The 25,983-nt window shown below is 44.0% G+C and overlaps 1 long non-coding RNA gene across 2 annotated transcripts; it reads left to right on the plus strand.

Annotated features, from left to right (window-relative positions):
* Nucleotides 1-373: 373 nt before the first annotated feature.
* On the plus strand, nt 374-24,765 carry LOC115145525 (uncharacterized). Of its 2 annotated transcripts, XR_003865981.2 has the most exons (4): nt 374-826; nt 1,991-2,086; nt 23,400-23,491; nt 23,730-24,765. It is a non-coding gene; the product is annotated as an uncharacterized LOC115145525 (long non-coding RNA). The 2 variants fall into 2 exon arrangements; XR_010459380.1 differs by having other exon boundaries at nt 23,400-24,765.
* The last annotated feature ends 1,218 nt before the right edge of the window (nt 24,766-25,983 follow it).

Raw genomic sequence — 25,983 nt, forward strand, 5'->3', positions numbered from 1 at the left:
CGGATAGGTGGGAGTTCATACAGGCTATTGCCAATTTAACAGATAGGTAGGAGTGCATACAGGCTGTCGCCAATTTAACAGATAGGTGGGAGTGCATACAGGCTGTCGCCAATTTAACAGATAGGTGGGAGTTCATACAGGCTACCGCCAATTTAACAGATAGGTGGGAGTTCATACAGGCTATCGCCAATTTAACAGATAGGTGGGAGTTCATACAGGCTATCGCCAATTTAACAGGATAAGTGGGAGTTCATACAGGCTATCACCAATTTAACAGATAGGTGGGAGTTCATACAGGCTAACGCAAGAATGGGATAAACTCTCCAAATACAGGTGTGCCAAGCTTGTGGTGTCATACCCAAGAAGACTTGAGGCTGTAATCTCTACCAACAAAGTACTGAGTGTAGGGTCTGAATACTTATGTAAATGTGATATTTCAGTTTTTATTTGTAAAACGTTTGCAAAAATGTCTAAACCAGTTGTTGATTTGTCATTATGGGGAATGTGTGTATATTGAGGGGAGAAAAACAATTTGATATATTTTAGAATAAGGCTGTGATGTAACAAAGTGAAGGGGTCTGAATACTTTCTGAATGCACTGCAACTCTGACCCCCCCCACACACACACACACACACTAGATCGCCACCAATCATTGTTAAATCTTCTCTCCAGTGTTTGGCCATCGTACTGGACAATGGCTACAGCCACCCATTGCTTGAGCAGCTTCTGCCAGCTCTGAAGAACAGCCTCCATGACTTTTCGGAGAAAGTACGCGTGGCCTTCCTCGACATGCTGCTAAAGATTAAAGCGGTGCGGGCCGCCAAGGTAAGACACAGCTTGTGTTTGTTCGCATTGTACAGGCCGTGCGTAGGTACATATTCCGTATGAACGTCTTTAGCAACGCACATGCCCCGCCCATCTGAGGATCTGTCTTTTTCAGACCTCTTTTTCCTGTGTTTGAGGCGTGCAGAATCTACTCTTCTCTTAAATCTTCCTGGGTGGATTGCTTTCATTTTTACTTCTGAGACTCTATCTTGTGTCTTTTTTTTTCTCTTCTCCCCATTAAATGTTATGACCGCGTAAATGTTCGTAATGACCTGTCAAACACACCCCGGTAAATGGCTGAAATGTGCACAATGTCTTTCAATTGAATCTATAAGAATGCTGAAGCTTAATCTGGGATTTAACGCACTGTCCTGACACTTGCGTCACAAGAAAGAGGAGGAAGATCACTTCTTTCTTCTTTTTTTTAATGATAGGTGTGCATGTTTTGTGGAACTGAAAGAAAGTCATTTTAATACAGTTGAAATGTTTACCAATTTGTAAGTCGCTCTGGATAAGAGCGTCTGCTAAATGACTTAAATGTAATGTAAATGTCTATCACCAATTTAACAGATAGGTGGGAGTTCATACAGGCTGTCGCCAATTTAACAGATAGGTGGGAGTTCATACAGGCTATCGCCAATTTAACAGATAGGTGGGAGTTCATACAGGCTATCGCCAATTTAACAGATAGGTGGGAGTTCATACAGGCTATCGCCAATTTAACAGATAGGTGGGAGTTCATACAGGCTGTCGCCAATTTAACAGATAGGTGGGAGTGCATACAGGCTATCGCCAATTTAACAGATAGGTGGGAGTGCATACAGGCTATACAGGCTAAAATCCAGCAAGAAATAAAAAATCCAGATAATTCAGCTGCAAGAAATGAAATAAGGCTTGATTAGTACCAGGTCAGTTGTAGGCCTTAGAAATAGCCTTCCAAACTTTGTTCCTTATAAGCAATTCTCCACAGAGGAAACTTCTCTTGACAATCAATACAATATCCTTTGTATGAGTATTTGAGAATATTTTTACTTGTATGCATGGAGAAACTAGGCTTTTGAACTATGGATACTTTCCTAGTTACCAAACGTTTCTGACACCAACATGCAGTTGAGATAGCTTCCATCTTCCTGACACAACAACTTTCTCTTTTACTCACTCCAGGAAGTGACTATGGGTGTGGCTAGGGAGTGACTGGTGCGGAGTACTGGTTCTACTGGGCTGGTGGGGAGCAAGGAGAGCAAGTGCCTGCTGCTACTGGTAGGTACAGTACAGAGTACATACACAATGCACACACTGCTGAACATAGCCAACTAAATAACTCTAACTGCTATACTCACAGTTGTCATCCAACTCAACATTATCAAAACCATAAGGTACATATTCATGCCCGTATTATAGACCTTACAAACCCACTTCGCCACACTCCCAATTCATCTAGCTACACATTTTACCTGCTTCCTATGGGATCCCTCATAGTCAAGTATGATTTCCCTTCAGGTGTCACGGTTCCGGATTTTGGTGTGGGTCTGGCTGGCCATGTGTGCGGAGAATGTCTGAGTAGGTCAATCTGTGAGCAGCAGATCTTGTCACAGTGGGGGCAGGGATGGTTCATCTTGTGGCCTGGGCTTTTTGTCACTGGCAGTGGTGTCTGTCCTTTGAGGCATGCTTTTTTTCCTGGCTTATATTTCTCTTCTTTTGGCCTTGAAGAGTTGAGTTCCGTTAGTGATTTTGGTGCTCCGTGAGAATCTGTCAAGGGCATGGGTTTCCCAGTTATTTGGTCGCTCTGGATAAGAGCGTCTGCTAAATGACTTAAATGTAAATGTAAATAAGACATTTCGCATGAGCTTTGAGGTTGTCACGTAAACACTTTTTTTTTTTTACCTCCAGGGGCATGGGATTCATCCCTGAGCTGGGAGTAGATGACTTGTTTGGGAAGCCTTGAGATGCTCATCCAACTATCACAAAACAAGCTACCCTATCCATGATGGACTATCGTTCTCCAGTGTAGTCCTGAAGAGGAAGGTGTGTTAATGTTCATTAACGATGTGGCCAACTACCCCCAGAGTCCATTGCTTTAATGAGTAGCATAGCTAGGACATTTCCCCCATGAGCACCATCATTCAGATGGATAGCGCTGCATGGAGTCCATATAGGATACATTACTGTTCACAGCTCAGAGCACAGGAGAATATGCTTATCTGTTATGATGGCGCCGGAGAAGAAGGCTGACGTTTTACGTGTTCCTAACCAATTGTGTTGTTTTGTTTCTTTGCGTTGTTTGTAACTTATTTTTTTATTTTGCACATAATGTTGCTGCTAGCGTCTCTTATGACCGAAAATAACTTCTGGACATCAGAACTGCGATTACTCATCACGAACTGGCAGAATCCTTTTTTCCTTTTAACAAGTTTGACGAGCCCAATGGGAATTACATACGGCTTTCCCGGGAACAGGCCCAGATCCCTGTCATATGAGTGAAGAGAATGCGGAGAAAAAGGGGCCGGAGGGCAGGCTGCCTTCTGAGAATTCGCAGGCGATCGAATAAACCCCCACTGCCTTCCATTCTGCTAGCACAAACTATTTTCTTCTTCTTGAACTGCACTGTTGGTTAAGGGATGTAAGTAAGCATTTCACGGTAAAGTCTACATTTGTATTCGGCGCATGTGGCAAATAAAGTTTGATTTGATTCGATTGTATTTAAATCAATGACATACGCGGAAGATTAAACTACCAACGAGACATTCAAAACTGTAATATCTTATGTTTCACGGAGTCGTGGCTGAACAACAACATTATCAACATACAGCTGGCGGGTTATACCCTGTATCGGCAGGATAGAACAGTGGCGTCTGGTAAGACAAGGGGCGGCGGACTATGTATTTTTGTAAATAACAGCTGGTGCACGATATCTAAGGAAGTCTCAAGGTTTTGCTCGCCTGAGGTAGAGTATCTCATGATAAGCTATAGACCACACTATCTACCTAGAGAGTTTTCATCTGTATTTTTCGTAGCTGTCTACATACCACCACAGATTGATGTTGGCTCTAAGACCGCACTCAATGAGCTGTATTCCACCATAAGCAAACAGAAAACTGCTCACCCAGAGGCGGCGCACCTAGTTGCCGGGGACTTTAATGCAGGGAAACTTAAATCCGTCTTACCAAATCTGTTAAATGTGCAACCAGAGTGAAAAAACTCTGGACCACCTTTACTCCACACACAGAGACGGATACAAAGCTCTCCCTCACACTCCATTTGGTAAATTTTACCATAACTTTATCCTGATTCCTGCTTACCAGCAAAAATTAAAGCAGAAAGCACCAGTGACTCGATCAATTAAAACGTGGTCAGATAAAGCAGATGCTAAGCTACAGGACTGTTTGCTAGCAAATAATGGCATATGTTCCGAGATTCCTCCAATGGCATTGAGGAGTACACCACATCAGTCATTGGCTCCATCAATAAGTGCATCGGTGATGTCGTCCCCAGTGACTGTATGTAAAGTGCCTTCCTGTACTCCCTGTTCACTCATGACGGCACGGCCAGGCACGACTCCAACACCATCATTAAGTCTAGCGATGACACAACAGTGGTAGGCGATGACACAACTGACAATGACGAGAGCCTATAGGGAGGAGGTCAGAGACCTGGCAGTGTGGTGCAAGGACAACAACCTCTCCCTCAACGGGATCCAGACAAAGGAGATGATTGTGGACTACAGGAAAAAGAGGATCAAGCATGTCCCCATTCTTATCGACGGGGCTGTAGTGGAGCAGGTTGAGAGCTTCAAGTTCCTTGGTGTCCACATCACCAGCAAACTAACATGGTCCAAGCACACCAAGACAGTCGTGAAGAGGGCACAACTAAACCTATTCCCCCTCAGGAGACTGAAATTTGGGTCCTCGGAAGGTTCTACAGCTGCAGCTTCGAGAGCATCCTGGTTGCATCACTACCTGGTATGACAACTGCTCGGCCTCCAAAAACAAGGCACAGAGGGTAGTGCATACAGCCCAGTACATCACTGTGGCCAAGCTTCCTGCCATCCAGGACCTCTATACCAGGTGGTGTCAGAGGAAGGCCCTAACAATTGTCAGACTCCAGCCACCCTAGTCATAGACTCTTCTCTCTGCTACCGCACAGCAAGCGGTACCGGAGCGCCAAGTCTAGGTCCAAGAGGCTTCTAAACAGCTTCTACCCCCAAGCCATATGACTCCTGAACATGTAGTCAAATAGCAACCTAGACCATTTGCATTGCCCCCTCCCCCCATATTTTCCACCACTGCTACTCTCTGTTTTTATCATCTATGCATAGTCACTTTAATAACTCTACCTACATGTACATATTACCTCAATTACCTCAACTAACCGGTGCCCCCGCACATTGAACCTGTACCTGTACCCCCCGGTATATAGTCTCGCTATTGTTATTTTACTGCAGCTCTTTAATTACTTGTTACCCTTTATTTCTTATTCGTTTCCTTTCCTTTCCTATTTTTACTGCATCGTTGGTTTGGGCTCGTAAGTATTTGGCACATGTGGCTAATAACATTCGTTTTGATTGGATTATCTGCTGTGTTTGTGTGCACATTGAATCACTTCTCTGTTCCCCCTTTCTCCTTTGTCAAATCAATGGCTAGCTGTCCTTTATCGAAGGGCCTTTACAATAACATGACAGGACAAAGGCAGATCACTGGTCTCTGAGCAGTGTAGGAGTGGTATAGTGGTTGTCTTGTGTTTTGTGTTGTGGTTGTATTATGGTTGTGTTGTTGTTGGAGTCTAGTCTAAAGCCAATTATTTTTTTCTTTGTCTTGTTCCCCTCCGTTTTTCTAAGTCATCCTGATTATTTCAAATGGCTGAAGTGGCAGCCAGAGTTTTGGCCCTTACTTATTCTTCATTTGTAAGTTTCCTTTTCTTTCTGCCTCACACTAACATGCCTCCCGCTCTATGCTTCCTCTCTGCATTTCTCTTTCATTTTGTGTACTGTACATCTCTCCCTATATCGCTCTCTCTCTCTCTCTCTCTCTCTCTCTCCCTCTCTTTCTCTCTCTCTTTCTCTCTCTCGTTCTCTCCCTCCCCCCCTCTAACCCTCTCTCACTCCACCTTTCATTTCCCTTCTCAAATGTATCTCCATGTACATTTTCCTTCATAGCCTGGCCATCATTGAATTACTGGGCTTTATGTCCACTTCAGTACATTCGGCCCTTTAATGACTCCCCGATTGCCTGGGGCTGTGTGCGACGCCTCTCACTTTGAGCAAGTTATTACTCTGAAATATTGAAGTTAAAGCATTTTATATGCAAATCAGTCTATTTACATATATAGGTCCCCCTCCCTCTCTTTCTCCCTTTCCGTTTAGTGCAATGTATAATAATTACAACAATTTCAAATGAGGTATGTAAAAGGAGGTTAGAGAAGACTGCCTTCGAATAAAGAAAGTAAAAAAATTAAAATATTTCCAATCAAAGAATGCATCCCAGTCCCTGAGAGCAAGGAGAGCTAATCAAATGCAGATCCATTTGTCGAGGAGGTGATGAGTGGTTTGAGACAGCCTGGGCAATGGAATCTCATTTGTTTTGTTTGTATTCCACTCGAGAGGATCGGTTACCTGGGGTGTATATGGCTGGTAGCGTACGTGTTCCGCTCCACTCCAATCCCCATGTGTCAGTCAACCCCAAACTCTGTGTGTGCACACAGCCTTTTGTCTAGGGGCAGAAGAGATCCTAGTAAGTAGCCTTGCTCGCGCCCTGGCTTGTGCGGACCGGGACGGCTCATAGGAGCAGCCAGGAGCCATATCTCCAGTTTCTGTAGCGTGTGGCAGCTTGGTGTCCAAGTACACCCACTGGAGAGCATACTAGTCTATCACAGGGGTTTACCCCCAAATCTTTCTCCTTAATGCTGAGTAGAGAGCAGATACCCATTGGGTCCCATTTTACAGTCAATCTCAGGGAAGACACATTAACCACAAGGCCACTGAGTTGGTTAGAATAGATCCTAGGTGGGAATTATGGATTCTCTTTGCTACTTAACCAACAATGCAGTTTTAAGAAAATACCTTTAAAAAAGTAAGAGATAAGAAAAACAAATAGCTAAAGAGCAGCAGTAAATAACAATAGTGGGGCTATATACAGGGGGTACCAGTACAGAGTCAATGTGGAGGCTATATACAGGGGGTACCGGTACAGAGTCAATGTGGAGGCTATATACAGGGGGTACCGGTACAGAGTCAATGTGGAGGCTATATACAGGGGTACCGGTACAGAGTCAATGTGGAGGCTATATACAGGGGGTACCGGTACAGAGTCAATGTGGAGGCTATATACAGGGGGTACCGGTACAGAGTCAATGTGGAGGCTATATACAGGGGGTACCGGTACAGAGTCAATGTGGAGGCTATATACAGGGGGTACCGGTACAGAGTCAATGTGGAGGCTATATACAGGGGGTACCGGTACAGAGTCAATGTGGAGGCTATATACAGGGGGTACCGGTACAGAGTCAATGTGGAGGCTATATACAGGGGGTACCGGTACAGAGTCAATGTGGAGGCTATATACAGGGGGTACCGGTGTTGAGGTAATATGTACATGTAGGTAGAGTTATTAAAGTGACTATGCATAGATAATAACAGAGAGTAGCAGCAGCATAGAAGGGGGGTGGGGCAATGCAAATAGTCTGGGTAGCCATTTGATTAGCTGTTCAGGAGTCTTATGGCTTGGGGGTAGAAGCTGTTTAGAAACCTCTTGGACCTAGACTTGGTGCTCCGTTACCGCTTGCCGTGCAGTAGCAGAGAGAACAGTCTATGACGTGGGTGGCTGGAGTCATTGCCAATTTTTAGGGTCATCCTCTGACACCGCCTGGTATAGAGGTCCTGGATGGCTGGAAGCTTGGCCCCGGTGATGTACTGGGCCGTACACACTACCCTCTGTAGTGCCTTGCAGTCGGTGGCCGAGCAGTTGCCATAACAGGCAGTGATGCAACCCGTCATGATGCTCTCGATGGTAAAGCTTTAAAACCTTTTGAGGATCTGAGGACCCATGCCAAATCTTTTCAGTCTCCTGAGGGGAAATAGGTTTTGTCGTGGCCTCTTCACGACTGTCTTGGTGTGCTTGAACCGTTAGTTCGTTTGTGATGTGGACGCCAAGGAACTTGAAGCTCTCGACCTGCTCCACTACAGCCCCATCGATGAGAATGGGGGCGTGCTCAGTCCTCCTTTTCCTGTAGTCCAAAATCATCTCCTTTGTCTTGATCACATTGACGGAGAGGTTGTTGTCCTTGCACCACACTGTCAGGTCTCTGACCTCCTTCCTACAGGCTGTCTCATCGTTGTCGGTGATCAGGCCTACCACTGTTGTCAAAGGCAAACTTAATGATGGTATTGGAGTCGTGCCTGGCCGTGCAGTCATGAGTGAACAGGGAGTACAGGAGGGGACTGAGCACACATCCCTGAGGGGACCCTGTGTTGAGGATCAGCGTGGCGGATGTGTTGTTAACTACCCTTACCACATGGAGCAGCCCCGTCAGGAAGTCCAGGATCCAGTTGCAGAGGGAGGTGTTTAGTCCCAGGGTCCTTAGCTTAGTGATGAGCTTTGAGGGCACTATAGCATTCTCACATAGGTGTTCCTTTTGTCCAGGTGGGAAAGGGCAGTGAGGAGTGCAATAGAGATTGCATAATCTGTGGATCTGTTAGTGGGGTATGAAAATTTGAGTGTGTCTAGGGTTTCTGTGATAATGGTGTTGATGTGAGCCATGACCAGAATTTCAAAGCATTTCATGGCCACAGACGTGAGTGCTACGGTTTGGTAGTCATTTAGGCAGGTTGCCTTAGTGTTATGTTTGGGGCAAATCCAATACACTACATTACTGAGAACCACTCTCCATATTTTCAAGCATAGTGGTGGCTGCATCATGTAATGGGTATGCTTGTAATGTTAAGGACTGGAGTTGGAGTTGCTTACCAAGAAGACAGTGAATGTTCCTGATTGGCCGAGTTACAGTTTTGACTGAAATCTATTAAAAAACCTGAAAATGGTTGTCTAGAGCTTGAAGAATTTTGAAAATAATAATGGGCAAATGTTGCACAATCTAGGTGTGGAAAGCAGTTAGAGACTTACCCAGAAAGACTCACAGCTATAAATCACTGCCAAAGGTGCTTCTACGAAGTGTTGACTCAGGGGTGTGAATACTTATGTAAATTAGATATTTCTGTATTTATTTTTCAATACAATTGCAAACATTCCAAAACACATGTTATCCCTTTGTTATTATGGGGTATTCTGTGTAGTAGATGGGTGAGAACAAATATATATTTAATACATTTTTTAATTCAGACTAAGACAAAATGTGGAATAAGTCAAGGGGGTATGAATACTTTCTGAAGGCACTGTATTTCCTACTACTTTATCAACAACATAAATATGTATTTCCCCATCTGGCCTACGCCCTAATCTAATCAAAAAGCCATGACCTAAGAGAATCTGAATAAACCAGATTTAATAACCAATTTTAGCCAACCTTATAAGGCTGGTTTATGGTTCTTCTACAAGGCATTCAGAGGTGACACTTGAGCATACTGTATATGATATGAACATGTAAAACAGCACTGCGAGTTATTACATGGCCTTAATAACACATAGCTGTGACAGATAGAGATGATACCAGATTTTTACCAAAAACTCTTGGTACTGGGTAAAGTTCATTTTGCCGTTGACCATAACAAGGGTCCCTGGACCAGTTGAAGCAAAATAGCCCGATAACATCAAAGATCCACCACCATATTTTACCGTAACTATGCGGTTCTTTTCTGCTTTTTCATATTACCTTTTAAACAAAATATTGTATTAGCAAAAAAATCATAGAATTTTCCCATTTTTGGGACATAGCTCAGTATTTGAATTATTTATACAGTCATAATTTCGGATCCCACTGTATATCTATCAGTATTGTCACGACTTCCACCGAAGTCGGTTCCTCTCCTTGTTCGGGCGGCGCTCGGCGGTCTGCGTCACCGGTCTTCTAGCCATCATCGATCCACTTTTCATTTTCCATTTGTTTTGTCTTGTTTTCCTACACACCTGGTTTCCATTTCCCTCATTAGGTGTTGTGTATTTAACCCTCTGTTCCCCCCCATGTCCTTGTGTGGAATTGTGCTTGTGCTTGTGTACTGTTACTGGTGGGTGTCGGGTTTGGTTGTCACGTTCGTTGTAAGGAGGAGACCAAGGCGCAGCGTGATAAGCGTACATTCCTCTTTATTAAAGAATGAACACTGAACAAAATAACAAAACGAACCGTGAAGCTAATATGGCTAGTGCAGACAGGCAACCAAACATAGAATAAGAACCCACAAATACCCGAGGGAAAAGGGCTACCTAAATATGGTCCCCAATCAGAGACAACGATAAACAGCTGCTTCTGATTGGGAACCAACTCGTCACACCCTGACCTAACCAAAATAACACAGAAAACATGGATTAGTACGATCAGGCCGATCAGGCCTCTTTACACTGATCCCTCCGCATTTGTAAATCCGGACCGTGGATCATCGCCGGAGGCTCTGGACTGTGTATCATCGCCGGAGGCCCCGGACCGGAGACCCTCGCTAGAGACCCCGGGCTGGGGACCGTCTCTGGAGACCCCTGATAAGGAAATGTGTTTTAATAAATGATTTGAATGTTACAGTCCTGAAACCATAGGTCTGATACCATGAAATTAATTTAAATCATTAGATTATTATAATACATGTGTGTAAGTGTTAGACTCATTCGATGGTTATATTATAATACTGTGTGTGGTTTTAGTCAGAATCAACGTTTGGGAACAATGTGTCTAGTGTTTTGAGAACAGACTATCTGTCTGAGCCAGATCCGGGGAGACCTTGGCTGGGACACTTCCCAGTCCCAGGTCTCTCCCTATCTTAGGGGAGGGTAGGAAGACACTATTCTCACATACTCCCCTAGGCTCTATTGGCGAGCGGATTTGATGGTTGGTGTGGAAGTATGTGTGTCGCTATAAATTGAAGGTCCTGTACTGTACACGTCAGAACGTTCCCGTGAATAAACATTTAACTTTGGTAGACTGGGCCTCTGTCTGTTTTCATTTCTATCAGTATCTTACAAATCCTGATATAACAGACTGAGGGTAACATAATTTAATTGGTAAATTAACAGGAGTATAGAATTCTCCTGACAACCCCGGACTGGGGACCGTCGCTGGAGACCCCGGACTGGGGACCGTCGCTGGAGACCCCGGACTGGGGACCGTCGCTGGAGACCCCGGACTGGGGACCGTCGCTGGAGACCCCGGACTGGGGACCGTCGCTGGAGACCCCGGACTGGGGACCGTCGCTGGAGACCCCGGACTGGGGACCGTCGCTGGAGACCCCGGACTGGGGTCCGTCGCTGGAGACCCCGGACTGGGGTCCGTCGCTGGAGACCCCGGACTGGGGTCTGTCGCTGGAGACCCCGGACTGGGGACCGTTGCTGGAGACCCCGGACTGGGGACCGTTGCTGGAGACCCCGGACTGGGGACCGTCGCTGGAGACCCCGGACTGGGGTCCGTTGCTGGACCTGTACGCCAAGGCTGAGAAAGGCCTGTTCTTCCAACAGTCCGTCTCCTTACTAGGGTACAGAATTTCCACCTCCAGGGTGGAGATGGAGAGTGACCGCATCTCAGCCGTGCATAATTGGCTGACTCCCACCACGGTAAAGGAGGTGCAGCGGTTTCTAGGGCTACCTAAATATGGTCCCCAATCAGAGACAACGATAAACAGCTGCCTCTGATTGGGAACCAATTCAGGCCACCATAAACCTACATATGCCTAGACTTACAAACACCCCTAGACATACAAAACCCTAGACAATACAAAACAAGCATACCCACCCTTACCAATTACTACTGGAGGTTTATCTGGGGTTTTGGGCAGGTAGCAGCTCCCATTACCTCACTGCTGAAGGGGGGACCGGTACGTTTGCAGTGGTTGGCTGAGGCGGACAGGGATTTTGGTCACCTGAGGGCTCTGTTTACCTCGGCTCCCGTGCTGGCCCATCTGGATCCCTCTTTGGCATTCATAGTGGAGGTGGACGCGTTCGAGGCTGGGATAGGAGCCGTGCTCTCTCAGTGAGGAAGCTCAGGCCAGTGGAGCGAAACTATGACGTGGGGGACTGGGAACTGTTGGCTGTCGTCAAGGCTTTGAAGGCGTGGAGACATTGGCTTGACGGGCTAAACACCCTTTTCCCATCTGGACTGACCACCAAAATCTGGAGTACATCCGGGCGGCGAGGAGACTGAACCCTCGCCAGGCAAGGTGGGCCATGTTTTTCACCTGTTTTGTTTTCATCCTTTCTTACCGACCAGGTTCCCAGAACGTGAAGGCAGATGCACTGTCCCGGCTGTATGACACAGAGGAGCGGCCCATGGATCCCACCCCCATACTCCTGGCCTCCTGCCTGGTGGCGCCGGTAGTGTGGGAGCTGGACGCGGACATTGAGCAGGCGTTGCGTGCAGTGCCCGCTCCCCTCCAGTGTCCCGCTGGGCGTCTGTACGTTCCGTCTGCTGTCGGTAACCGGCTGATATATTGGGCCCACACGTCACTCTCCTCTGGTCATCCAGGCATCGGTCGGACGGTGCGCTGTCTGAGTGGGAAGTACTGGTGGCCCATGTTGACTAAGGACGTGAGGGTTTATGTTTCCTCCTGCTCGGTGTGCGCCCAGTGTAAGGCTCCTAGGCACCTGCCCAGAGGTTAGCTACACCCCTTACCTGTTCCACAGCGGCCATGGTCACACCTGTCGATTGATTTCCTGACCGATCTCCCCCCATCACAGGGAAACACCACGATCCTGATTGTTGTGGATTGTTTCTCTGTCCCGGTCTCCCTACAGCCCTACACACTGCGGAGGCCTTGTTTAATCACGTCTTCCTGCACTACGGGGTGCCTGAGGACATAGTGTCTGATCGGGGTCCACAGTTTACTTCGAGGGTCTGGAGGGTGTTCATGGAACTTCTGGGGGTCTCAATCAGCCTTGGCAGGTGGAGAGAGTAAACCAGGATGTGGGTAGGTTTCTGAGGTCTTATTGCCAGGACCGGCCGGGGGAGTGGGCAGCGTTCGTGCCCTGGGCAGAGATGGCCCAGAACTCGCTGCCCCACTCCTCCACTAACCTCTCCCCCTTCCAGTGTGTACTGGGGTATCAGCCGGTTATGGCTCCTTTTCATCAGAGTCAGACGGAGGCTCCTGCGGTGGACGACTGGTTCTGGTGTGCAGAGGAAACATGGGAAGCCGCCCATGTTCCCTTTCAGAGCGACGTGCTGCGCCAGAAAGTCGACGCAGACTGTCACCGCAGTGTCACCGGGGGACTGGGTCTGGCTCTCGACCTGAAACCTGCCCCTCCGCCTGCCATACCGGAGGCTGGGTCTGCGGTTTGTGGGGCCATTTAAAGTCCTGAGGAGACTGAACGAGTCGAGTTACAGGTTACAGCTTCCCCCCGATTACCGTATTAACTCCTTGTTCCATGTGTCTCTCCTCAGGCCGGTGGTGACTGGCCCGCTCCAGGAGTCTGAGGTGCGTATCCATACTGGATTCAAGGCATCGTGCTAGGGGCCTTTAGTACCTTGCGGAAGTTCCACCTTCTCAGTCTGGATCACCCTGAAGTCAGTTCCTCTCCTTGTTCGGGAAGCACTCGGCGGTCTGCGTCACTGGTCTTCTAGCCATCATCGATCCACTTTTCATTTTCCATTTGTTTGTCTTGTTTTCCTACACACCTGGTTTCCATTTCCCTCATTAGGTGTTGTGTATTTAACCCTCTGTTCCCCCCATGTCCTTGTGTGGAATTGTTTGTTTGTAAGTGCTTGTGCACTATGTTACTAGTGCGCGTCAGGTTTTGTACCCATGTAGGTTATTTTTTTATTGCCATTGGTTTTGAAATTAAACTGCTCCGGCTATTACCTATATCTGCTCTCCTGCATCTTACTTCACTGCCACCAGTTCACAACCCTTACAAGTATCTTTAGATCAATAACAAGCATTGGCAAATACTATCATTCCAAAACTCTTCTCCACAACTCTCCTCTGTGCACAGTGCATGTCTCCTGCAGTGTTATGTTGATAGGTACACGGTAATTTATCCCCTCCTAACCTGTGTTGGTCAGGGCGTTGTCTGGTCCACTGAGTGGCCGTGTGTCCTTGTGTGCGCAAACGTGTGTGTATGTGTGTGTATGTACAGTTGAAGTCGGAAGTTTCCATACACCATACACCTCCATATGCCAAATACATTTAAACTCAGTTTGTCACAAATCCTGACATTTAATCCGGGTAAGAATTTCCTGTTTTAGGTCAGTTAGGATCACCACTTTATTTTAAGAATGTGAAATGTCAGAATAATAGTATGGAGAATTATTTATTTCAGCTTTTATTTATTTCATCACATTCCTAGTGGGTCAGAGGTTTACATACATTAAAGTAGTATTTGGTAGCAATGCCTTTAAATTGTTTAACTTGGGTCAAACGTTGTGGGTAACCTTCACAAGCTTCTCACAATAAGTTGGGTGAATTTTGGCCCATTCCTCCTGACAGACCTGGTGTAACTGAGTCAGGGTTGTAGATCTCCTTGCTCGCACACGCATGTTCAGTTCTGCCCATAAATCTTCTATAGGATTGATACAACAGGGAAAGAAGGCTGCCTAAGTATGATTCCCAATCAGAGACAACGATAGTTAGCTGTCCCTGATTGAGAACCATACCCAGCCAAAACGTAGAAATACAAAACATAGAAATAAAGAAACTAGAATGCCCACCCTAGTCGCACCCTGGCCTAGCCAAAATAGAGAAATAAAAGCCTCTCTATGGCGTGACATTATTAAAGACAAACAAAAGTTGTGTTTGTACTTTATTTGCAGGAGTTGTTCATTTGTTAGACTATTGGTTAAAGGTGCAACACAATATTGATTATTGAATTATCATAGATCTAGTTCAGTCTAATCAATCACATAGACATATTTAAAAACGATCTCTTAACTACAGTGCCTTGCAAACATATTCATCCCCCTTGGCGTTTTTCCTATTTTGTTGCACTGCCTGTAATTTAAATTGATTTATATTTGGATTTCATGTAATGGACATACACAAAATAGTGCAAATTGGTGAAGTGAAATTTAAAAAATAACTTGTTTAAAAAATATATATAAAATAACAAATGGAAAATTGGTGTGTGCATATGTATTCACCCCCTTTGCTCTGAAGCCCCTAAATAAGATCTGGTGCAACCAATTCCTTCAGAAGTCACATAATTAGTTAGATTACACACAGGTGGACTTTATTTAAGTGTCACATGATCTCAGTATATATACACCTGTTCTGAAAGGCCACAGAGTCTGCAATACCACTAAGCAAGAGGCACCATGGAGACTAAGGAGCTCACCTAACAGGTCAGGGACAAAGTTGTGGAGAAGTACAGATCAGGGTTGGTTAAAAAAGAAAATCGGAAACTTTTAACATACCACGGAGCACAATTAAATCCATTATTAAAAAATTGAAAGAATATGGCACCACAAACCTGCCAAGAGAGGGCCGCTCACCAAAACTCATAGACCAGGCAAGGAGGGCATTAATCAGAGAGGCAACAAAGAGACCAAAGATATCCCTGAAGGAGCTGCAAAGCTCCACAGAGGAGATTGGAGTATCTGTCCATGGGACCACTTTAAGCTGTACACTCCACAGAGCTGGGCTTTACGGGAGAGTGGCCAGAAAAAAACATTGCTTAAAGAAAGAAATAAGCAAACAGATTTGGTATTCACCAAAAGGCATGTGGGAGACTCCCCAAACATCTGGAAGAACGTATTCTGGTCAGATGAGACTAAAATTGAGCTTTGCGGCCATAAAGGAAAACGTTATGCCTGGCGCAAACTCAACACCATCATCCCGAGAACACGATCCCCACAGTGAAGCATGGTGGTAGCAGCATCATGCAGTGGGGATGTTTTTCATCAAAAGGTACTGGGAAACTGGTCAGAATTGAAGGAATGATGGATGGCGCTAAATACAGGGAAATTCTTGAGGGAAACCTGTTTCAGTCTTCCAGAGAATTGAGACTGGGACGGAGGTTCACCTTCCAGCAGGACAATGACCCCAAGAATACTGCTAAAGCAACACTCGAGTGGTTTAAAGGGAAACATTTAAATGTCTTGGAATGGCCTAGTCAAAGTCCAGAAGTCAATCCAATTGAGAATCTGTGGTGTGGCTTAAAGATTGCTGTACACACCAGCCAAACTTGAAGGAGCTGGAGCAGTTTTGCCTTGAAGAATGGGCAAAAATCCCAGTGGCTAGATGTGCCAAGCTTATAGAGACATATCCCAAGAGACTTGCAGCTGTAATTGCTGCAAAAGGTGGCTCTACAAAGTTTTGACTTTGGGGGGGTGAATACTTATGCGCGCTCATGTTTTCTGTTTTTTTTTGTCTTATTTCTTGTTTGTTTCACCAACAAACAAAAAAATGTGCATCTTCAAAATGGTAAGCATGTTGTGTAAATCAAATGATACAAATCCATTTTAATTCCAGGTTGTAAGGCAGCAAAATAGGTAAAATGCCAAGGGGGGTGAATACTTTCGCAAGCCACTGTAGCTTGATGAGTGTGGGTATTTTTGCTTACTTTTTATTGTTCTAAATAGAGACAGCTAGAAGGGCCGTGTGTCACATTAGATTGTGTAGAAATGCAGGAAATGAGCTTTAGATGCTCCCAAAACTGGGATGAACCCTAGACCCTCTGCCAAGTTATGCCCCCCCCACTTCTAAAACCAAAGTTGCGCCCCTGCGCTACGTGTGTGTGTTTGAGTGTGTGCGCTTGCATGTGTACAGTATGTGTGTGCGAGGGAATGCAGTGTAGCGAGGCATGGGCAGGCAGTGTGACAGTGATGAATTATCTAGCTGGTAATAACCCCTCTGATCTGAGCTCCTCTTCCTGCTTCTTGGGGCACTTTTAATTGTACCATGTCTCCACGTCCCCTCGGGCTACTCGCTCCTTGAACACACATACACATGCACACACCCACACACCCTTCCTCCCCTTCAAATTAGTATTTTGTGACTGTACGCCAACGGCTTATTAATCGAAATGGGAAAAACAGGGACAGAGTGAGTGGAAGGGAGGGACTTAGAGAGAGTGAATGAGAGTGAGGGCATGAGAGGGAGGTGAGAGAAAGGCAACCTGTATGTTATACCAAAACCCTTATCCAAACTGTGGATAAATGGCAGCCATACTGAAAGTGCAACCCCCCCCCCCCCCCCCAATTAACTACTAAGGTGATTGGGAACATGGATGAGTACAAACAGACCAGCTAGGACCTCTAAGCCAAAGAGGCTAAAATACATTGCAGGGATAAAGTGGAGTCTCAATTCAATGGCTCCGATGCGAGACGAATGTGGAAGGGACAATCAAGGATTATAAAGGAAAAACCAGCCACGTTGCGAACACCAACATCTCACTCCCAGACAAACTTAAAGGAGTAGTTTTATTTTTTTACAACCAAATCTCTATTTTTTATGTAAATGGAATGTTATAGAAGGGTCCAGACACCTTTTGTGATCTCACTTGTTTTTGATAAACTTGGTTGAGCAGCGTTGACCACAGGCGTTGAGCAGCGTTGACCACAGGCGTTTTAAGTCCTGAAAATAAAAGTTAGCCTTGTCTCGTATATCATTCCATGTCAGTGTATAGACGGGGATGGCTTGATCCTATCAACAATCCTAATCTGAGACCCTTCAAAGACATGGCCCCTGATTAACAGTGACTGGCTGTATAGTGTCTAACTTGATAAATGGCTTTGCAGTCTGAATTAGGCAAAACACATTGATTACCCGGGGGAAAAAAACAGTTGCTTATGCCCCAAAACTTCTGTTTTGATGTACAAGTTTTAATTTCTCACCTCTGGGTCTTTATTGCATGCTGAGCACAACCAACACAAATGGTTCCCAATGGACCTTAGCCAGGGAACAACTTCATTGTTCCCTTTCTTCTTGGACAGGGCCAGCAACTTCTTCTACACGCCTGTGTCGAAGACGAGATTAATAAGAAATTGTGATATGTTATGACTGGTGAGGTTTTTACTTAATTAACTGCCTATGTAATCATTCAGTACAATATGCATCTATTATTATTGCAGGTAACTATGCTGTGTTATGCCTCGGCAGTCATGATGTAGAATGCCAGATAAGTAGACCATGTTAATCTACCCACATGTTAGGGTGTGAGATGTAAGGTATACAAATTCGACGCAATCTAATACACGTGGAAAAATAAATGCTTGTAAGAGGACAATGTTGTACATTTTGGGGAATTTTCAGAGGTGGAAACTTTCCGTGAGAATTAATGGAAATATATGCAAATTAATATTAATGCCATTTAACCTCTTGAACCTCTGGGGGCAGTATTTCATTTTTGGATAAAAAACGTTCCCGTTTTAAACAAGATATTTTGTCACGAAATGATGCTCGACTATGCATATAATTGACAGCTTTGGAAAGAAAACACTCTGGCGTTTCCAAAACTGCAAAGATATTGTCTGTGAGTGCCACAGAACTAATGCTACAGGCAAAACCAAGATGACATTTCATACAGGAAGTGAGCCAGATTTTTGAGGCGCTGTGTTCCAATGTCTCCTTATATGGCTGTGAAAGCGCAAGGAGCGAGCCTACACTTTCTGTCGTTTCCCCAAGGTGTTTGCAGCATTGTGACGTATGTGTAGGCATATCATTGGAAAATTGACCATAAGAGAGTACATTTACCAGGTGTCCGCTCGGTGTCCTCCGTCGAAACTATTGCGTAATCTCCAGGTGCGTGCATGTTTCCATTTTGAAACCAAACTGCCACGAGTGACTTATCATCGAATAGATAAGTGAAAAACACCTTGAGGATTGATTCTAAACAACATTTGCCATGTTTCTGTCGATATTATGGAGTTAATTTGGAAAAAAGTTTGCGTTTTAATGACTGAATTTTCGGGGGTTTTCTCAGCCAAACGTGATGAACAAAACGGAGCGATTTCTCCTACACAAATAATATTTTTGGAAAAACTGAACATTTGCTATCTAACTGAGATTCTCCTCATTGAAAACATCCGAAGTTCTTCAAAGGTAAATGATGTTATTTGAATGCTTTTCTTGTTTTTGTGAAAATGTTGCCTGCTGAATGCTAGGCTTAATGCTATGCTAGCTATCAATACTCTTACACAAATGCTTGTGTAGCTATGGTTGAAAAGCATTTTTTGAAAATCTGAGATGACAGTGTTGTTAACAAAAGGCTAAGCTTGTGAGCCAATGTATTTATTTCATTTCATTTGCGATTTTTCATGAATAGTTAACGTTGCGTTATGGTAATTAGCTTGAGGCTATAATTACGCTCCCGGATACGGGATTGCTGGTCGCAACAGGTTAAATGTAGATGTTTTTGCATTTATTTACCATATCATATGGAGACAGAAACATCAACCATATACACCTTATCATAAGTAGACATAATTACAAACGATTAAATCCTTCACATAGAAATAAAAAAATCAATTTAGTTACAAATGTAACTTTAATTAAATGAGTTGACTCTTCACATGGGATGATTTCACTGAACAACAAAAGAAAGGGAATGTTGAATGATCACCAATGATCAATCGCATCTCCCAAAAAAAATTTCAGCATGCATACAGTGGGGAGAACAAGTATTTGATACACTGCCGATTTTGCAGGTTTTCCTACTTACAAAGCATGTAGAGGTCTGTAATTTTTATCATAGGTACACTTCAACTGTGAGAGGCGGAATCTAAAACAAAAATCCAGAAAATCACATTGTATGATTTTTAAGTAATTTATTTGCATTACAGTGTAATAGTGTGGGCTCAATAGCATCTCATTAGTGTGCAAGAGCTTGAGAAACAGCTGTACATGTGATGGAAGAATTCACTGTGCATGCAGAGGGTTGCAATTGAATTGGGGATAGTTTAACCAAAATATGCCACAAGACCTAGAATTGCTTAATGTGTATCCCACATAAAAGGTTCACTGTTATAAGCTAACTTTTTTTTGATGAATTTAAGAAAAATTCCCAAAATTCCCAGGCTTAAATTCTCATGGAAAGTTTTCTGAAAAATTACCATTTCCGACCCTTTGCAACACTACATGTGATGCAACTTCATGGATTGGTTCTGGTTGACTTGGAGTAGTGGTTAATTAACTTGAGGTGTCCTCCTACCTCTGGCTCATGTTGTTCAATTTAGGGGCATTTTCACATTTGAAATAAAGTTCCATGGAGCTTGTGTGACAATTACACAAAATATGTTTCGCTTTCACAAGACCTGAACATAACCATTTCAGGATGCGATTTGCGAGATGCACATTCTACGTGACGTAAGCAAACTTTTAGCTAACGTCAGCTAGCTAACGACAGACTCCGTGTTTTCTCTTTAATCTATGATGTTATCTTATTAACTAGCTAGCCAGCTAACATGATAGCCAATCTCTTACCTCGATTTCACTTCCTGCAGGTCATAGACCGGTCCGGCGACATCCTACTATAGTTGGTAAATTCAAATGTGTTCTTGTACCAAATACTTTTCCTCTTCATGGTGGTTTACATAAAAATGTGTTTGGTTCCTTCTACAACATGTAATTTATGTCAACAATAGAGATTTGGTTGTAAAAGATAAAACACTTTCAAGCGTGTTAACCGTTGCAAGGCTGCCAGCCCAGACGGCATCCCAAACCACGTCCTCAGTGCATGAGCAGAGTGTTCATGGACATATTCAACCTCAGACACCCTAGACAGATCCATGGACGACGCAATCGCCGTTGCACAGCACACCGCCCTATCCCGCCGGGACAAGAGGAAACCCTATATGAGAATGCTGTTCATTAACTACAGCTCTGCTTTCAACACCATAGTGCCATCCAAGCTTGTCACTAAGCTCAGGGCACTGGCTCTGAATATCTCCCTGTGCAACTGGGTTCTAGGCTTCCTGACGCACCGATTAAAGTTTGCTGACGACATGACAGTGGTAGGTTTGATTTGGCATGGCCCCTAACATAGGGTTGACCAGACGTCCCCGTTTTCCGGGGACAGTCCCCGTTTTTGGTGGCCTGTCCCATCATGCTGGAGCTGTTCCCGGAAATGTCCCCGTTTTTAACTGTGCGTTAAAAACAGACTGCAAAGTGAAATAATATTTTACGTGGCAAGAAAGACCGGGCAGCAAAGCCTACCGGTTGACGTCTCAATCAAGTTGTGCTTGTTTTGTCCAGCAGAGGGGGCTGCTCACTATAGCAGCTTCATTATCTCTTCTACTGACTACTTGCTCGCGCTAGTTTTAGAGAAAACTGCTGTGGAAAACTCAGCCAGAAGCTATCAAGTGTCAAGTTAATCCATATCACCACAAACGTCTTTTCAAGCCAGGTAAATTAAAATTATTTGAGATACTAGCTAATGATGTTATGTCACAATTTATTATATAGATAGATGATCTGCTTTATAAGGTTTTAAATAGGTTATGCTAGCTAACATTAGCTATGTTGACTAAGTTAACGTTATCTAGCTAGGTTAACTAGCTACTTTCATGGTAGCTAGGTTAAAAAACGTTCACATGTAAACATGCAGTGGACGGGCTATTTTGAAAATATGATTATATTAAATTAATGCATCATTCTGAGAATATTTATTTGTAGATTACAATTTTAATGTTTTGGCATTCTATAAAATATATTTAGACATTTTCATGGATAACATTAGCATAATGTTTTCTGTTAGAGTGGAGAGGAGGAAGACTGGATAGGAAGAAGAGTGAAAGAGATAGAGGAAAGGTAAAGATATGATTGCAGAGCCTGACAATTTATTATTCCAAACAATGTTTTTGAGATAAACAATGGGAATCTGTTAACCAAAGTATTTTTATCTAATAGTGTACTATTTATTATTAAAGATTGGAGAGGAAGGAGAAGGAAAAATTAAGGAAGTAAAGAGTGAAGCAAGGAGAGTGTGGAAGAGTGAGGTGGAAAGGTGAAGAGAAGGAAAGGAAGAAAGAGCAGGAAGACAAGTGATGAAAAGAGGAGGAGAAAGATTGGAGGAGAAGAAAAAGTTGAAGGTAAGAAGAGTGAAGAAGAGCAGACAGAGGAGGTACAATGGCTCTTTCCAAGAAATGGAAATGCCATTTTAATGACAATATGATGAGAGAATTTCCATTTATACGCTCAGGTCAAGACGATAGAATGGTTAACTGCACCCTTTGTAATTCCTCTTTTTCAATTGGCAGCGGGGGAAGAACGGCAGTGGTAGAACATCAACAGACGAAAAAGCATAAAGCCTGTCTGATTGGTCGTGTTGGTATGCCCTCGTGAGTATAAGATAACTTATGCAGCAGGCAAAACCCAGAGGACTAACTGTTCAGATTCTTTTTTTTGAGGTCTCTATCTGTTCAGTGAGTTCTCATTGGGAAACGATATGTCTTAGGCACTTGTTTTTAGTTCCTACCACTTCCACTGGATGTCACCAGTCTTTGGAATTTGGTTGAGGTTATTCCTTTGTGCAATGAAGAAGTACGGCCATCTAGGAACTGGATGAGATTGCAGTTATTATCCTAGAGAGGTTAACTAATAATTTGTCCCAAATATATTTAGGACTAGCTTATTACTAGCCACCCATTCTAAAACTGACTGCAGTGCTTTGTTAAGGGTTGCAGTTATTTAACTTGCTTTGGTAGCTTATATGTATCATCATTAGTCATCGGAGCCCATGGACACACAGGCTTTATTCAATGCTAGTGGAAGGTCATTCGTAAAAATAGAGAACTGTAGAGGACCAAGACAGCTGCCTTGAGGAACATCACACTCTATCTGGTTTCCATTAAAGAAACCCCTCTGACTTCAGAACGTATTCAATTTCCTTGACTAATTCCACATTTTGTTGTTACAGCCTGAATTCAAAATGTATTAAATATTGTTTTCACCCATCAACACACAATGCACCATAATGACAAAGTGAAAATATGTTTTTAGAAATGAAAAATATAAAAAATATAATTTTCTTAAGTATTCACAACCCTGAGTTTAAAAAAAAATCCCTAGTCCTTGCTGATGACAAGCAGGAATCCACTCTCTCTACAATAATAGCCCTGGCATGAACCTATCCCTTTGTATTTTATAGATGTGCTCTCTCTGCATGAAATAGATATGGTATAAAACACAGTGGGGGAAAAAATGTCCTGACTGAACGACCAGAAGCATCAATATATATGTAAATGTGCCCACTTACAAGCACAAAAGAGAAAATGGAAAAAATGGCCCATTTAATTTTCTGAGGTTCAGGCTATGGCTGTTTATTTCCCAGGTGCTTTGTTGGGTTCAGATAGAAATGTATTTCATTATTGATGCATAGGTGACTGCCTGAGATCTTCCCTCCAAGCCAATAAAAGCAGCCTATATATTGTGGGTTTGTTCGGTGGCGTGAATTGTGTGTGTGTGTGTGTTGCGGTCCTTGACAGTAGGAGTTTAGGCCCTATGTGCTGCAGTGTGTGTATGTGCACTACAGGTATTTGTGTGTGTGTGTCTTGTCTCCAGGCCGAGGGAATCCTGAAAGCATGGGCCACCCCTGCCTTGAAGAATCAGTATGGCAATATGTCACCGAGATCTGGAACAATGCCATGACAGAGGTATGTTTACCTAAATCTAACTGCCCTGATCAGAGTGAACTCACAGCTACCCACAGTATATCCAAAAGCAAGACAGACAGGTACCATCGTTCTTAGAGAATGGTGAGCCTGAACCATCCAAGTCCTTGAGGAGTCCTAATGACTGATATTTTGACCCATACCTGCTGAGTTTGCCATATACTAGTCAACGCATTCTAACCTGTAATAATGACATGGCTTTGACTCATTTTTTTTATAGGGATCCTGTATTGTGCCTTACCATCAATAGTGTTTTCACTTGCACACAATTCAAGTCCATCAAATTGTATTTGTCACATGCTTCATAAACAACAGGTGTCATCACTTTCCCTCCTGGGTGAGGATCAAAGAGAGCCCCCCTCCCTCCCATCAAAGAGGAGGGGGAGGGGGGGGGGGAGTTGGCCAGTTTTATGATGGTCGTAAATACCTTGCATGAACTCTCTCTCCCACTCTGCAGAAATGGAAGTATAAAATACCTTTGTTACAACAGAGAGAGACTTTGCAGCACTGTAAAATCAAAAGATTGGACATTGAGACAATATCCCCAACACAAAGCTGCTTATGCTCTGTTAGCCTAGGAAACTCGACTGAAGACGAGAGACATAGAACAATTTTCTTTCACCACTATCGGTATCTCTAGGGTATCTATTCTAAACAAACAGAGTGAAGAATAAGGCTAATTGAACACTGCGTGATACACCTCTGGAAGAACCGTTCTACCAGACTCTCCGAGACCAAGAAGCTACGACAACCAGAGACTTTCTGTCGACTGACTCCACAGACTGATTGGGCATTTTCAACTGCGAGACGACAAAGACATACAAGCGTAAATATGTACCTTGCATTTCTAAATCCGAATGAGTGGTTGTTGGCATACTAAATATCCATATTTACGATGAGTGTATTATTCAACTGTATGTACGATAGTTGAATTCCTTTGTCGCTCCTCCTCCCGCTCCTCCCTCCTCCCTTTCATTGTGTAACAAGCCATCATATCGGGTTAGTCCACTAGGGACTTTTCATTGCATCATGTTAGTAACCAATGTATATCTATCCTGTGTGTGTGTTTATGTAATTCTGTGTGATTTATTTAGTTAGTTAGTAAATAAATAATTAAGCCAATTTGTGTATCGCTGATTCATCATGGAGACTAGGGTTTGTGCAGATATGAAGTCAACAAGGTTCAGAATGAGTTTGATGAGGTAATGGATGACTTGTATAACAATATATTTATGTCTTTAGAGTTAATTCAGGAAACGGTAAGTCATTAAACAAAATTGTTCTGTGTATTAATTTAATCATCGTAATAATTAAAGTTCATTGATTTGATCAAATAATCGTCATTAATGGTACCAACGTCACGACACACAGGTCTAGACTAACAGTGAAATGCTTACTTACGGGTCCTTTTCCAACAATGCAGAGTTAAAGACACACAAAAACAAAGGTAGAAAGTGACACAAGCAATAAATACAGAGTGAATAACAAATAACATGGCTATATACAGGGAGTACCAGTACCGAGTCGATGTGCAGGGGTACGAGGTAATAACATGGCTATATACAGGGAGTACCAGTACCGAGTCGATGTGCAGGGGTACGAGGTAATAACATGGCTATATACAGGGAGTACCAGTACCGAGTCGATGTGCAGGGGTACGAGGTAATAACATGGCTATATACAGGGAGTACCAGTACCGAGTCGATGTGCAGGGGTACGAGGTAATTGAGGTAGTTATATACATATAGTTAGGGTAAAGTGACTAGGCAACAGGATAGATTAATAGACAGTAGCAGCAGCGTATGTGGCGAGTGTGAAAGTGTGTGTGTGTGTGTATGTGGCATCAGTTTGCATGTTGTGTGTGTGTGTGTGTGTGTGTGTGTGTGTGTGTGTGTGTGTGTGTGTGTATTATACACGTGTGAAATGGAAATGTGTTTCGGAGAGTGGGATCACGGCCAGGGATCAGCCATTATTGACAGCAACCCTGGAGCAATTGGGGTTTCCTTGCTCAAGGGCACATCAACACCTTTTTCACTTAGATGGCTCTGGGATTCTCTCTTAACCGCTAGGCTACCAGCCACCCCGGGTAACCACTTGGGGTTTCCTTGCTCAAGGGCACATCAACACCTTTTTCACCTAGATGGCTCTGGGATTCTCTCTTAACCGCTAGGCTACCAGCCACCCCGGGTAACCATTTGGGGTTTCCTTGCTCAAGGGCACATCAACACCTTTTTCACCTAGATGGCTCTGGGATTCTCTCTTAACCGCTAGGCTACCAGCCACCCCGGGTAACCATTTGATGAGCTATTTAGCACTCTTGTTTAGCAGTCATGGCCTGTGGGAAAAGCTGTTCAGGGTCCTGCTGGTTCAAGCGTTGATGCAGCACTCAAAGGTGCAGCTGTAGAACTTTTTGAAGATCTGAGGGCCCATGCCAAATCTTTCCAGCCTTCTGAGGAGGAAGAGGTGTGGGTGTG

This window comes from Oncorhynchus nerka, linkage group LG17 (assembly GCF_034236695.1).
Source record: "Oncorhynchus nerka isolate Pitt River linkage group LG17, Oner_Uvic_2.0, whole genome shotgun sequence".
In the NCBI taxonomy this organism is placed as follows: domain Eukaryota; kingdom Metazoa; phylum Chordata; class Actinopteri; order Salmoniformes; family Salmonidae; genus Oncorhynchus; species Oncorhynchus nerka.